The 16,194-nt window shown below is 42.3% G+C and overlaps 1 protein-coding gene across 3 annotated transcripts in view; it reads left to right on the forward strand.

Annotated features, from left to right (window-relative positions):
* Positions 1-400: 400 nt before the first annotated feature.
* Positions 401-16,194, forward strand: part of CAPN15 (calpain 15) — a 92,064-nt gene continuing 76,270 nt past the window's right edge. For 2 of the 3 annotated variants that reach the window (XM_035130611.2, XM_035130613.2), the window contains exon 1: positions 401-617. The gene's annotated coding sequence lies outside the window, so the exon portion shown is untranslated. Of the gene's footprint in view, positions 618-830; positions 2,968-16,194 lie in introns of those variants that run through there. The other variant, XM_035130612.2, reaches the window with a different exon arrangement.

The following is a 16,194-nucleotide window of genomic DNA, read 5'->3' on the forward strand; positions in this document are numbered from 1 at the left end:
GCAAAAACAGCTCGCCTACCTTTCGCCTTTAATCAGCATCTACGCGCTCTTTCTCAACCCCTTCCTGACTGTGGTAAAAATAAAAACCTCTCTCCTTTGCAAGACCACAACTCCCGAAGCGAGCCTCCCTCACCACCGAGGGCTACCATATCCGTTTTCCCGCCTCCCGCCAGCCCCTCTGGGGCTTGTAGTCCCTCACCTTCGTATTCACGACGGCTTTCGGCGCTGTTTCCGCAGGGCGGACTCTTCGCTTCTCGGTGAGTCGCTACGCTACGGAAGCGGCGTAAGGGGCCGGCTTCTGGACTCTGGGAGGAGGAGCGTGGGGGGGTTGTTATAGCTGGCTGCCTCCGCTTTGGGGATGAGGGGGGTTTAAAAAAAGGAAAGAGAAAAAGGAAACGGTTTCCTGAGGAGGCGGGAGTGAGCCGGGCGGGGTGGGAGGCGGGAGGGTGGGGGTCAAAGTTACTCGGCCGCCCAAGGCGGGGTGGGTGGTAGTAGTGGCGGTGAGTAGTGCGGAGACGGGGCTGAGGAGAACGGGAGAGAAAGGAAACCGGTCAGTCTGCCGCCCAGCCAGCCAACAGTCGTTGAAGCCGCCGCCGCCAGGGCGTCCCTCAGCAACGGTCAGTCTTAGCGCGCGACCCTCGCGGGGGGAGGGGAGAGAACGCCAAAGAGCGCGCGAGAGAGAGAGTGAGTGGGGGGGGCAGAGAATGTGGGGGAAGGGAAGGCGCGCCCCCCGGTGAGGGGGAGTTGCGCGTGCGCGCACTGGAGGGGGGGCGTGTGGTGGTGGGCTAGGTGAGGCGCCCCTTCCTTATTATTATTATTATTATTATTATTATTATTATTATTATTATTAATTTATTATTATAATGAGGCGAGAGGTACACACACACACAAATAAAAATAAAAGCTTCCTCATTCCTTCTCCATAATAATCTCCCTAAGAGGGATATCCGCTTTCCCCCCTCAGCCCCACTTCAGTTCTTGGTTCATTTATTTCTTTTGTTGTAAGCTGTATCTGTTGGTTTTGTTCATTTTTATTATTCCATTGATATCCCCACCTTTTTTTCAAGGAGCTGAAGGTGGCCTGCATGGTTCTAACCCACCCACCTCCTCAATTTTATCTTCACAACAACCCTGTGAGGTAGGCTAAGGCAGAGAGGTGGTGACTGGCTCAAGGTCATGCAGCGAGCTTCATGACATAGTTGGGGGGGGGGGCGGTGGCGGCATTTGAACCCTGTTCTCCCATGTCATAGTCTATATAATGCTATTAACTGCTTCGCCGCACTGGCTGAACAGTATTTGTGGACCATCCCATCTTGTAACATGTTTTGTCATAATTTGCATGCAGCAATTATAAAAAAAAACGAATGTCAAGCATGCACCGTGAAATGAAAAGCAACATGGGTAACAGCAAAGATAAAGCCTGTCACACCCCCAAAGTTAAAACACCAGTTTAGAAGCCGAAGGTGCTTAAACGAGCCCTAATGTTGCAGAACACCATATGAATTTCAAATACAAAACAAAAATAATGCAACTACTGTAATGTTCTGGGTCTGTTTAGTTCCTGGATTGGAGACTGCCTGGGAAGCCACATGTATGCCGCCTTGGGTTTCATGAGAGAAGAAAGACAGGATATAAATGGAAGAAAATAAATAAATAGCTCACAGCAGAGGGCACACCACCACCACTGAGGTTGAGACTGAATGTGAGCACACACCCCTTTTGGCCCAGAGGCTGCTGCTGCTTCTCTGTTTGCTTGGCTTGTTTTAATATTTATATCCTGCCTCCTAATAATAATAATAATAATAATAATAATCAAATTTGGTGGAGATTAGGTATCACAAGGTTTTTTTCTTTTTCTTTTAAAATGCAATGCTAACAATAAAAAGCGAACAAATAGCAATTAAAATGTCATCATGAAAACCACAAGAACAAGTGCAGACAAATATTATTGTAAAAACTATTTCAGAATCTACAGATGAAAAACAACATTGAGAGTTACGTCTTAAAAACCGCCTGATCAAATTAAAACTTAGTAAGAGGGTTGGGTCAGAAGAATTTCTCTTGGGAGGTTGTTCCATACTTAGGGACCACTTTGGAGATGACGCTTGTGTCCAGGAGTCAAGGGCCTCTCAACAGACTCCCTTAACTGGTTGAGGGTGCCTGAGGAAGCATTTTTGGGTTTGATCTGAGAGACTCTCCCAGAGTCTTGGAGGGCAAGCATAACTTCCCAAGGGTCTGTTCCCCTTTCTAGTCCCATTCTGATGTTCACCTAGTTCCCAGTTCTTCTCTGCTACAATGCAGTGTGCATCATATCTCCCACTGTTTCCAACCTTTCTGGGTATTCCTCATCAAGTGAGGGTTGTGCTTTCCCAGGTCTTCTGTACAGTATGTTGCTTGTGGAGTGCCTGGGAAGTTTTGAGATGGTGGGAGACATTCTCGCCCTCCTGCCCACCTTTCTAGACAGCAATGGGAAGTGAGGCTGATGAGGTGCATGGTGAGGGGACCCCTAACATGCACATGACTGACCTCAGCTACTCATTGTTATTAGTGATATACAGTTGCACTTTGTATCTAGTTTTAGGAAATGTTATTGAATGTTCTTTCATTGTTATTAATCTTCAAGTAAACCATTTAGAGACTTTTATATTAAGCAGTGTATTTTTTTAGATAAATAAAAAAGCCTATTTGAACTAGTCATAACTTGGAGAGATCCTCCCCCCTTTGCTGCCCTCTTTGACTCAAACACTAACCCCTGGATAACAGTTTGAAACATAGTAGGTGGGTTTTTTAAAAAATGCTGTGTGGCGTCACAATAATGAAAATGAGTTTTATTCTTTCCCCTACCCCCCCATCGAGCTTATCCATGTTGGAGTTCCTATACTGTTATAGGTTCACAAAACATGAGATCGGTGGACAAAAAGTCAGAGGGGGAAGTGGTTCCTGTAGAATTTCTTATGCATTATATATGTGAGTAATGCCGAGCAGAGTGTGGTTTTCTAGGAAAAAAAAATGAATGAATGTCAATCTTTAATTTTTTAAAAAAGAAGTTGCCCTGGAACATTGGGAAATCAACATGCTTTAATCACCCAAATAAGCCTTGGAATAAAAAGGACTTGGAAGCAGTAAGATGCAAACATATCTAAATATGCACTTGGTTGTCTAGGATGTCTGTGAATGTCTTTGTGTAAAGTCTTCTCAGTGATCTGGTTTTTTTATGCCTGTCCTTTTAAAGACTCTTGGAGTTGATGACTGTATATATTTGTTTTCAAAACATCTTATAAATTAGAAGGCAGGCACTTTTGAGGGTTGCACTGAATCCTTGCTCTACTCTTTAATGAATTTTATTAATTGTACCACAACAGTGTTAATCATAGTTTCTTCTGAAGAACTGTGTATTTCTCAAACAGAAGAACTCCTGCTTTGAGGCAAGGAAGTGTTGCTGGCGCCAATTAGACAGGGAAACAGATGCATTGGATTGAAGTAGTGTTTTGGTCTAAGGTCGAATAGTGACTCAGTGGCAGAGCCAGAAGTGCAATATAAGATTATTGGTCCCCTATCCTTGTGCTGGACAGGGGACAATGTTTCTGGTTGAATGAATGAAGTTTAGGTTTCCTGTTTGGAATCTGCAGTCAGTGGAAATGCCTTGGTATTTCTGGTTATCCCTGCCCTGGTTGTCTTTTATGCCTGAATTTTAGTGGGTGGGTGATATGCTGATGTCTAATGTCAGTTTTAGTATTCTCACATGCTACCTCAGTACAACAATCAGTCTTAGATATATAATCTAATCACCAAATTGCACCTTGAACCTAGGTTACGGTTGCCACATTGGCGTGCCTAGGCGCCATTTGTTCCCTAGTGGGTTTTTCTTGTTTGTTTGTTTGTTATTTTCATTTCTATACCACTTTGTCGTTTAAGCAACGAATCTCAAAGTGGTTAAAATATCTAACAAAGCAATCCAGAATAAAACAAAATCAAGCATCAAGGATAATCTTTCAGATCGTTTTTTAAGTGACATTTTGCTTTCCCTAGTAGCCAACCTGGTATCCAGAGATCTCCACATTGTTGCAGTCGGACCCGCGCCAGTCGCAAACACGCCTGGCTGTTTTCTAACACTGACAACAATCTGTATTTAAACAAATTCTGGTTTACCTTGGTTGTTCCTACAGCTGGTATTGCAGAATATTGTTCAGATATGTGGTAATGGTGCATTATGAGAAGTTTGTTGGGTAGGCTTTTAGCAGGGAGGATCAAGGTTGTGATCAGTGTAAACCTTCAATATATTTCACTGAATATTTATGCACCCCTACATACAAAGCTGCTTTAGTGTGCTGTGTAAACTAAGGCACTGTGTTTGTGCAGTCGCGTGTTTTCTCAAAATGCATTTTTTTTGGCTTTCCAGTAATGAAAAGGAACAGTGAATGTCTGTGTCATGAAGAAAATACAGTATGCAGGTAGCCATAAATGGCGCATGGTGGGTAGTGGGGTGGAAATCCAAAAGCACCAGTGATTACATAGTTCAAGATGAGTTCTGGTGAACTTGAGCCAAAGTTACATAGTGGACAGCATTCAACTGCTGACCGGGAACTCTTGAGTTCATATCACTGCTCTTTGACGATGCTCAACTGTGTCTCCTAAGCATAATCACTGTTTCTGAGCTTTGCTTTCTTCACAGAATTGTTGTTAGGGCAAAAAGGGATAAAAATATGTGAATTGCCCTGAGCTCTTACAAGGAAGTGCAGGATACAAATGTGATGAATGGATGTACCTATACCATGAAACCTAGCATTTAGTCTGATGTGTCTGTTCTCTTCTAAATAAAAACAAACATTACAAGAGCCCTGCAGCATTGAGGCGGTGCCCATGTGTTGTGGCGCCATCCTGATTTGTGGTGGTGCACACATAGTGTCAGCATAGTTATGGGTGCAGTGAATGCTGCATCTTGGGCATAATAGCAGTGTTTCTCAACCAGTGTGCCTCCAGATGTTTTGGGACTACAACTCCCATCATTCCTGACCACTGGTCTTGCTAGCTAGGGATGATGGGAGTTGTAGTCCCAAAACATCTGGAGGCACACTGGTTGAGAAACATAGTGGTATACTGTGCTTCCTCTTTGTCCTCCATTTCTCTTGCTTTGGAAATTTAAAACCTCGCCCTTTAGTGTTTATTGATTGTGCCTCTGGTTGTAGCATATACAGTACTGTATAATGGGTTTTGCTTTGTGAGAATTTTGTTTTGTTTTTTTAAAAAATGACTTGAAATCTGTTGATTCTGTCTTAGTTCCTTTTCTCAGACTTCTACATCTGGTTATTTTTCTATAGAATTGTAGAGTTGGAAGGGAGCATGAGGGTCTTCAACTCTTTGACAAAAAGAGTCAAAGTGTGGTGTAGTGGTTAAGAGTGGTAGACTCGTAATCTGGGGAGCCGGGTTCGTGTCTCCGCTCCTCCACATGCAGCTGCTGGGTGACCTTGGGCTAGTCACACTTCTCTGAAGTCTCTCAGCCCCACCCACCTCACAGGGTGTCTGTTGTGGGGAGGAGGGGAAAGGAGATTGTTAGCCGCTTTGAGACTCCTTCGGGTAGTGATAAAGCGGGATATTAAATCCAAACTCCTCTTCTTCTTTGGACAAAGTCCACCCTGTTTCTCTCCAATTCTGGGCTAGTGGTTTAATCACCAGCATAGCCTGATTTCTTGTTGAATTATATAGGAAGAATGTTCTCAATGCGATTCATTCATTCTTTATTATTATTCTCCCTCTCCCTGGTGTTTTCTTTTAAATATGGAGTACAGAAGGTGTAACCCTGAACCTTATCCTGAACTGGCAAAAAAACATTTTATAGACCCATGAAATATACGGTATCTAGCGCTTAAGCTGGGTTTAAGCTTTAAGTGTCATTTGTACTAAGCTTAGTTAACTATGCAGCCTAATTTCAGAATAAGCCCCATTAACACGGTGGAGCTTTGATCCTAAGCTTGCTTATTTGGAAGTAAATTAAAATACTGACTTGTTACAAAAAGGGAAGCAAGCTGGGCTTGTAGTGGCCAGGGACCTTTTAGAGATGGAAAGAGCTCCAGCTTCTTCATTCAGCTTCCTTTTTAGATTGCTTACATTGAACAACAAGCAACTGTGCCATTTGGGTAGATTCAGAACTTGGGCAATGGACTTCAAAGGGCATTTTCACATGTAAGGTTAAATTAGGTCCTTATATAAATGTGATTTGTACTTTGGATGCACTGAACATTTTGTTTCTTTTTGAGTTCTCTCCCAATTTATCAGATTCTTACATAATGCAAGAAAGACTCACATGTTGGGCAAAAAGATTCCTCCATTGCAGGGGGTTGTACTAGATGACCCTTGTGGTCCCTTCCAATTCTACAATTCTATGTATGGAAATGCCATAATGTGCTTGAACTCTTGTTGAGGCACTGAAAAGAAGAATTTGTTGCAGCTCTGGGGCAGATGAAGGGTGTGCTGCTGCAGATGCACCATGACGTTATTGGCTGGGATATGCTTCCTTCTGGCCAAGCTGGTGCCAAATGTATAGCTTTTATTTCTTTTGGACCACATCAGTGAGGCCAAGGAGGGGGGGGGTCTTGTCCTGTGTGCAGCCCAAGACCTCCATACACACTGCCCAGGCTTGCACCCTGGATGTTGTTGTTGTTGTTTAGTCGTTTAGTCGTGGATAGGTGATGCTAATGCAGCAAAAACAGTGCAGGAGGCAGCAGTTAAAAGTTATAAGCTACTAGCTGGCCCTGCCACGTGTTGCTGTGGGTTATTTGTGTGATTTCCCCTAACCTGTGCCGATCCATGACATATCCCTGTGATTCCCCCACTCCTCCCCTCCCCCCGGCTTATCCCTGTGATTCCCCCCTTATCCCTGTGAATCCCCCAACTGTGTCCTGATCCATGACCTATTATGCCCCCTCTTCCCCCCACCCCGGCTTATCCCTGTATTTCCCTCCTCTCCTCTGTCCAAACCCCCCCCCCGGGTTATCCCTGTGACCCGTACATTTTGCACACAATAATTCCCCCAATGTGTGTGTTCTGTAAAATATTTGCCCTCTCTCCCCTCCCCACATGTATTACCCAAAGGCACGGCCCTGTAAAAGACCCATATTCAGTTGATTCTATATTGCGGGCTATTCACCCCCCATCCCCCTCCCAGGCAAATCCACTCAGCCTAGTCTGCAAAGCTGAGGCGAGATACTGTGGAGAGGGCAGGTTTCATCCCTGTGTCTCCCCCCACCCTGTTCTGACCCATTACCTATCCCTGTCCCCTATTTGCCCCCCATCACCCCCAGGCAGGCCCCTACCTCCACTTGGCAATGTTGGGCCTTGTTGCTGCAAAAGGCCAGTTTTCAGTTGATTGGGCCTTGTTGCTGAAAAAGGCCTGTTTTCAGTTGGTTGCTGTGGAATTTTGTGATGTCATCTGGTGGCGCGGCTTTGGAGGCAGCAGCAGCGGGCGATCTGCCTTTCTATTGGATGCTGATGGAGTCTTCAGAGCTTCTGGTGGTGACGTCTAATTTGGGCACCACTTTTTGTGTTTAATCATTATTTTGGGTATGAAAAGGTGTGGGTTTTTTGGGGGGAAAATTATGCCGGATCCCTCCCTGATGGGCATGGAACGTTGTGGCCAAATTTGTTACATTATGGTTCAGGAGTTACGGAGAAAGGCGCGTGCAATGCCAGTGCTAAGGGTTGCCTTCGTCAAAGGGAGAGATCACCTCGCCTCATTGAAGTGTGGAATACAAATGAATAGTAAAACCTCTCTGTGAATTGGCCTGACCTGCTTGTAGTTAGTTAGCAAGGCTGGGGTTCCTGGTTGCCCTAAAACAGTCCTTTTAATTGAGATCCCAATAAGCTTTTCCTGTGTTGCCCTGACCTCTGACTTGCTGTTTTCAGGTTAGCTTAAAAGGATATCTAATATATCTTGGTATGCTAGCTTCACAGTGGGGCTGGTTCCTGGGTAGCTAATCCCTTCTAAGAGGAATATTTGTTTTTACCTGCATTCAATATCATTTGCTTGATGGTTAGGCTACCGTTTAGGAGACAAAAGGAGATGTAGACTTGCTTTCTCCAGTTTCCCATTCATTGAAGGTTCAATGAAGGGAAATACCAAATGCTGAAGTGCTCTTTCCTGACACAGGAAAAGAATGGAAAGGAGTAGCTGTGCATTATTATTGCTGCTCTTATTGCTATTGTTCTGTTAGACACACAGAGGCTTTTCTTCCTTAAATCAGTGTGAGACTGAAGAGGCTTGTGGGGAACAGAGTAGGATCCAGATTGCAATTGGCCTAAAGAAAGGATTTCTAGATTTCAGTTCCCGCCTTTGAGTTTTACATTGCACAAGTCTGCTGCTATTTTAGTGAAAGCCAAACTTTGACAGCAAAGATAATGCATTTATATTGATGTAATTAGAAGGGCAGGCAAGTTGATGTCTGGCTCAGGGGCAGTGTATGCTTTCTGCTTTAAATCTAGCTAACATAACTTTGGAGATTGGGAAGCTGTTCTGATTTGGCAGAAGGGAGATTGTGGCTTTCCCAGTTAACTGGTTCTTAGTGCTAGTATTTGGCTTTAAGCCTAGGAGGCTTTTCCATATCTGGGAAGCTGCTGAAGGGTACCATATGTGTGTGGAAGATGTTCATAGTTGATGGTTTTTTGAAAACAGAAACCTGAAAAATTCTACCCTCAGATTGCCCTTTTTTGTATCCAAGAGGCTATGAAGCCATTTCAAGGAAATAGTTTTGTTTATTCTTTTTGCAGCTGTTTAGCCCAGTTCTAGATGTTTGCCTACATGGACTGCTTTGTACAAAAATGGACCAGTGATCCATCTGGTCCAGCTCTACTTACAAAGCAGCAAAGCTCTTTTCTTTAACTGGAGATGTGAGAAATTGAGCCTGTAGCCTTCTGCATTCAATTCTGCATCTTAGGCCATAGCTTAGTGTTATTCAGAAATAACTGCTGACAATAAAAGCCATGTTTCTTTCATTCATATTTGGTTCAAAGTAAATTTGTATTTAAACAAAGCACTATTGTGGTCCCAGGAATATTCTGAAGACACCTGATGTTACCCATCTTTGAAACAACATCTGCCAGGACCTGAATGAATGTGCCAGGTGGTTGTATTATCTAGGTAATGGACTGGATGAGAGCCAAAAAACTGAAGCTCAATCCAGATAAGACTGAGACACTGTTAGTGGGTGGTTCCCTAGATGGGACGTTGCCTGCTCTTGATTGGGTTACACTACCTCTGAAGGAGCAGATACGTAGCTTGGGCATACTCCTTGAGGCTCAGGTAGCCTCAGCACCATGGTGTCCCATTCATCAACTTCAGCTGGTGGCACAGCTGTGCCCCTTTCTGGACAGGGTTAGCCTAACTTTCGTTATCTATGTCCTGGTAACCTCTTGGTTACATTGCTGTACCACATTACGTATACATGTACATAGGACTACTTCTGAAGATTGTTTGGAATCTTCAGCTGGTGCAGAATTCGGTGGCCAGGTTGCTCCCTGGGACAAGTCAGTTTGAGCATATTACATCAATCCTGGCCGGACTGCACTGACTGCCAATTAGTTTCAGGGCCCAATTCAAAATGCTGGTTTTGACCTATAAAGCCTTAAATGGCTCAGGACCACAATACCTCAAGGACCACCTCTCCTGATTGGAACCAACCTGGACATTGTGAACATCATTTGAGGCCCTTCTTCATGTGCCGCCTCCATGTGAGGTCCGCAGGGTGACAACACCAGAATGGGCCTTTTCTGCAGTCACTCCCCGTTTATGGAATGCTCTCCCCAGGGAGGTTCATCTGGTACTTTCATTATATATTTTTAGGTACCAGGCAAAAACATTGCTCTTCAGCTATGCCCTTGGTGGATTAATATTCTACAGCCTTTTAAATGTGTTGGTTTTTTTTTTTTTGCTGTTTTGTTGCTTCTGTTTTGACTATTTATTAGTGCTTTTCTCTTGTGTCTTTTTTGTTGTGAACTGCCCTGAGATCTTTTGATGAAGGACAGTATATAAATCTAATATAAATAAATAAATAAATAAATGTGTTTGTTAGTCTGATATTATTTGGGAAAGGGGTGCAAATGTAATAAATTACCCAGGATACCTAACCTTATTAATGTTTTATTCAGTTCATTTATATATTTTGTTTGAATATCCATTTTATTGAATATTTGTTTGTTTGTTTGTTTGTTTGAATATCTGTATGTTGATCTCTCTCTCTCTCTCTCTCTCTCTCTCTCTCTCACACACACACACACACACACACACAATTTACAGCAAGAAAAACATAAAACATTTAAGTTAAAAAACATGAACTTTCCAGTCACAAACCAGACTCAGGCTTGCTTAGTTTCACCAAGTAGCTGTATCATTTGCCTTCAGACTGTTTCATGGGTTCCTTCCAATGGGCAGCCAGGCATTTTCAGGGATTTGTGTTCTTCTTTCTGCATTTTCATTTGTGTGTTTGCAGGATATTTCAAATTATTCTTAGTCTAATAAGTTTTACAACAACCCTGTGACATTATCTTTGTAGAGTATTGCAGAAGGAGAACTGAAGCTTAAAAGATTGTGGCTTACTTACCTGGGACTACTGCCTGGGGCTGATCTGATATTTGAAATGTGAATTTATAATCCAATAATTCAAACACTTATACAGTACACCATACTAGTTTTCAGACAACACATTTCCTGAAGGCTCACCTTGTCCAGAGAGCAGCATTCCAGCTAAAGCCTCAGACTTATTGTAGTCTCCCATCTAATTACCAGGGTAGCCTAGGCCTTATCTCTCCAAAAGATAACAGGCTTCTCCACCCTATTCTCTTGCTGCTGAAAAATCTGTCCGCCCCCATTAAATAAGGTTTACAAGGAAGGTAAATCTTTATAAATACTCTGCCAAGTGACACATTAACTAGCTGATCTGTAAGTACAGCACTTTTAAGATATCAGTACCTACGTAAGTGTGCTAAGAAAGAAGACAAGAGAGGGCATGGGGAAGGGAGAGTAACATGTTCCCTTGCACTCTTCTATTTCTCTGCACTTGCATCTTTAAAACAATAGTTGAAAACAAACATTGATAGGAATCTGGCTTTTGAGTTCTTGTGCATTTGTGTGTTTTGTAACTTGTAAATACAGGTTGGAAAAAAAACTTTACTACTAGCAGATAGCAAGTACAGACCTGTAGCTAGATGCAGCTTGCTGAGTCAAGAGAGGGAAGTTTGCTGTTTGCAGTGGAGATGGGGTAGCAGTCTTTCCATAAAGGAAATGCTTGTTTAGGAAACACTTGTTTCTGGCAAGCAGAGGCAAGCTAATTCTACTATTTTGGAGGGGTGTAGCTTCGTTACAGCTGCATGTGACTGGACTTTAAAATGCTTACTTCTTTCCTCTGGGAAGTACTTTAAAACAGATTAGAAGTACAAAATGAAGTTCTGTATCCTAACAGCAGTACGCACCAGAAGAACAAGGTAGCATTGGGTACCTTGTAGACAGAATGTTTGGGAAATTAAAATTAAACTCTTGTATCTAGTCTAAATTGTCGCTCCCCTTCTTATTTATTGATTTATAACTCAGTGCATCAGAAACTGAGGAATAAATGTGACACGATTGCTTAATTTCAGGGTCATGGGTTCGAGCCCCATGTTGGGCAGAAGATTTCTGCATTGCAAGGAATTTGACTAAATAACCCTTCTGACTCTACAGTTCTGTTATTCTTCAAAAAGCCACAAATTCACCACTCACTCACGATATCAAGCCTTCAACTACTGAGAGTTGCTGGATTCTAGGACTGTACAGTAGTTCTGTTCTTTTGCAATCTTTGAGAAGACATTTCTGAAAAATGAACAATGTGGAGGTGACAAGGAAAACCTACACCTGCTATATATTGTCCTCATGAACTCTTGGGAAGGGACAGAAGGCATGCCCCAGATGAAATGAGGCATTCTGCAATAGTGGCTTTTCTAGGAACTAGCAGCCCTGTGGTTCATTGATAAAGGAGCCAGCTGTTCTTCCTGCTGGCCTTGGCACTTTCTCTCACAAATGCACCCACACATCGTTGTCATTCTGTAGGAAGCTGCCAGGGATGTGGGTTTTCTGGGGGGGGAAATCCTACGCAAATTTGGGTGATTTGCATTTAAAAAAATTACATTGAACATTTTTGTGACACCCTGCAGAGTGGTCTAGTTTTAGCACAGAGTCATAGAATTGTAGAGTTGGAAGGGAACCCTGAGGGTCATCTAGTTCAACCCCCTGCAATACAGGTATCTCAACTAGATACTGCATACGTTAGGTGAGAGGGTATGTAAGAGTGCACACATTCATGAAAATATTATATAAACATGTATATGTTAGGCCAAATTGCTTGCAAATGTTTTATTTAGTAAACAAAACTCAACATTTTGAAATGGTCAAACTTTCCATTTTGCAGTTGACATCCGTTCATTGTTACTAAACATCAGCAGTTGCTTGTAGGGAAACATATGTTTGGCTATGTGGATGATTGTGTTGTTTTGTGTTGTGTTATTTTGGGGCTACTTTGAGACCATGATCCTTGTAAAATGGCTGTACCTACTAAGAACTTCTAGGTAAGGGTTGGTTACAATTTTTTAAAAAATGAATCTGAATTTGGGATGAGAGGAAGGCCTGTTTTATATCACCTTGAATTTCTACTACTTGTTTTCTCTTTGGACTCCATGAATAATATCTAGATCAAGGTTTAGACATAACTGTGTGTTTTGCATGAACCTTCCTGAGTCTCTGGCATATAATCTGATGTTTGCCATTAATTGCATTGGTTACACAACTCTGCACCCATATTTTATATAGATGATGACTTTTGAAAAAGAGATCCAAGAAGACAAAAAGTTCATATTTAGAGTATTTCAAGCAGCAGATATCTAATTTGGTTGTGGTTGTTAGTGTACCTAGAGTGAGACATGCAAAAAAAGATAAGGTAAAGGTAAAGGGACCCCTGACCATTAGGTCCAGTCGTGAACGATTCTGGAGTTGTGGCGCTCATCTTGCTTTACTGGCCAAGGGAGCCACTGTACAGCTTCTGGGTCATGTGGCCAGCATGACTAAGCCACTTTCTGGCAAACCAGAGCAGTGCACAGAAACACTGTTTACCTTCCCGCTGGAGTGGTACTATTTATCTATTTGCACTTTGACATGCTTTCACAAACTCATCCCTGTCGGTCGCGTGGATTCGAACCGCCGACCTTCTGATCGGCAAGCCTTATGCTCTGTGGTTTAGACCACAGCGCCACCCGGGTCCCAAAAAAGATAAGAGGATGCTTTTTATTGAACCATTTTAAAATGATGGCATAATAAAACAAGCTTGGGTTAATTGAAAATATGTAGATGATGTAGTGGGAGGAACCGCATAGTAGATACAGAAGTTTGGATAAGGCTGATGACTAAAGACAAGCCTGATGTAAGCAGCATTAGCCAAAACTTTTCAGAGTGGCTGGGGAAATCCAGCCAGATGGGCGGGGTATAAATAATATATTATTATTATTATAAAATATAACTGGGATGTCCTTTACTACTTTCTTGTTAAGACCAGACTTCATAGCCCACAGCATACATTCATACAGTGGAGTTAAGGCTAAAATTTGCCCCAAAGAAGATCAAAGTCAGCCAGAATTCAAAGCCCATGCATATTAACTTAGACGTTCATAGAACAGTCCAAAGAATGGGTGGTTTTGTGGAATTATTTCTCACTTTCTCCAATATCCAATATCTACCTCCTGTGCTGTGTTCTGCTTGCCTTTCACCACAATTTGCTGTTAGGTGACCTTAGCTGTGCTGTCTGTGCTGCTGTCTGAACCAGAGTGTTGCTATGGGAGCATATAAGAGCCTTGGGTCAACCAGTTCAGGAAAGCATCATTGAGTTGGATAAGTTTTAAGTGGCTGGCCATAAAAGGGAGGAATCTGAGGTTCCATTTGCTTGCTTTACCTGCCAGCTTGTGGGAGGAATACTTAGGGGTGGTCTGATACAAAGAAGAGTAGCAAAGGGACTAATTGGATATAGACTGATGTGGTTTATGCCACTCAGAGTCAAATTTGGTTCTTCCACAGCATAATGGGTTGACCCCTTTGCCCTACCCCACCCCCCAACAAAACCCAGTGGCTTGAGTTATAGAGATGAAGTTGACCTCATTCACTTTGATCTTGTACTGTTCTGGATATTTGGATTTTCTGCTTCCTTTGCTTCTCCCAGAGTAGCAAGTGTTGTTTTGCTAGGATGAACTTTTTCTTCCATTGCAGTGAGTCAGGCATCCCCATACTCGGCCCTCCAGATGTTTTGGTACTACAACTCCCATCATCCCTAGCTAACAGGACCAGTGGTCGGGGATGATGTAGTCCCAAATTGTAGTCCCAAAGCATCTGGAGGGCCGAGTTTGGGGATGCCTGCAGTGAGTTTTCATGCCACCAGTCATTAGTTGGAAGCTAGGGCTCTTTGTCCTTCATCCTGCAACCACCCAACTCTAATCTGCTCATCTTGGCTGTCACAGAAGCAAGCAGAGTCTTCCAGAGCTTTCTGAATCCGATTCACAAGTGAACCAGGAACTAATCAAGTATGATGGGCACTAACTGGTTTTATTTGTTTGATCCCTGTGGGGAAGTGGTTTTCTGTAGGAACTTGGCATCCAGTCTTGGATGGAGATGTGTGAAAATATAGTATAGAAAGGGAGAAGTTGGTTGCTGGGCCCATGGTTGCAAAGCCTGCTTACATTTTATGTTACTGCCAGGGCCGTCTCAAGCATGTCGGGCGCCCTGGCGCCGTGGTGTGGAGATCGTTCTGGCGCCCCTGCCCCGGTGGGTGGGCGCAGCACGGCTTCCACACGGCGACCCCCTGCCGGCCCCGCGCCACCCAGCCTACCCCTAGAGCCAGCTCTGGTTACTGCTAAATGAATTCTCATGGAACTGACTGGTTCCCCTCCTGGTGGTGATCTTCCCTCTCACAGGAGGATTTGTGGTCATTGTTCTGCTCACACCTAGCACTGCTACTCGTTGGTGGTGGTCAGGGTGGATTTGATTTAAATCAAACTGATTTAAATCACGATTTAAATCACGATTTAAATCACTAGTCAGTAAGGCTTGATTTAAATCATAGTTTTCTACATAAAGACTAATTCTTGCTGGTATAACTTTAATATGCAAGTAGATGAAGATTTTTAGAATAACAACTTTTCATATTAGTTTTTTATCCCCAGTTTAATAGGTTAATCATTCATATTTGGACAACTTTACTGTTGTACTTAGGAAGGAGAAAAATAATCATTACCTTAATAATAACAATTTAAATAGATTTATTCAACTGAAACAATAACATTACAGCATATGTTATTTGCTTAAACAAACATCCATGTTTGTTAACTAATTTGGCTAAACAAAAACAATATATATATATTTTAAGAAACTTAGACTGTCAGCCCAGCCTACACATGAAAAACTTAAATACTGTCCACTCCAAACAATCAGAAACATATTGTTTCTATTCTATTCACTGAACTTCTTGAAACTTAGCACTGAAGGGGTTGTTTCTGTATTCATAGGTTTGTAGAACAATAGGATTAAGGTCTTTTTCTCAACTCTGTTCATGTTATAACATTTTTGCTGGGAAGAAGAGGCATGTGATCTCTGTTGAGTCAAATTCAGTTTTGAGAACTGCAAAAGTAAACCAAGCACCTGTGATAATATCTTGTAGGCAGAGAAACTGCCCAATAATCTTACAAAAACCTCTGAAAGAGCATGACATTGTGGATGGATTAATGGAATTTATTTACCCCAAAAATTAAACATATACAACCTTATTCTAATAATTAAAAAAACTTAATCTTTATTTCATGATGGAATAACCTTTGGGTGGTAATATATTTTCCTCAAAAAGCATTTTATTTAAAAAAATCCAATTTAAATAAAAAAAATCGATTTAAATCAAAAAAATCCGATTTAAATAAAAAAAATCCGATTTTTTTGATTTTTTTAAAAAAATCATTGATTTTTATCCACCCTGGTGGTGGTAACAGTTTGCTCACTAACCAGTTTCTGTTGTTGTTATCACTGATTGTTGTTGTTGTTATCACAAGGATTGGAGAGAGCTGGGTTCTAATTCCCAGTCAATGATGACGCTCACCATAAGAAAGTCACTTTTGCTCTCTCGACCTAATCTATGTCACTGTGTTGTT

This window comes from Zootoca vivipara, chromosome 14 (genome assembly GCF_963506605.1).
Source record: "Zootoca vivipara chromosome 14, rZooViv1.1, whole genome shotgun sequence".
Classification (NCBI taxonomy): Eukaryota; Metazoa; Chordata; class Lepidosauria; order Squamata; family Lacertidae; genus Zootoca; species Zootoca vivipara.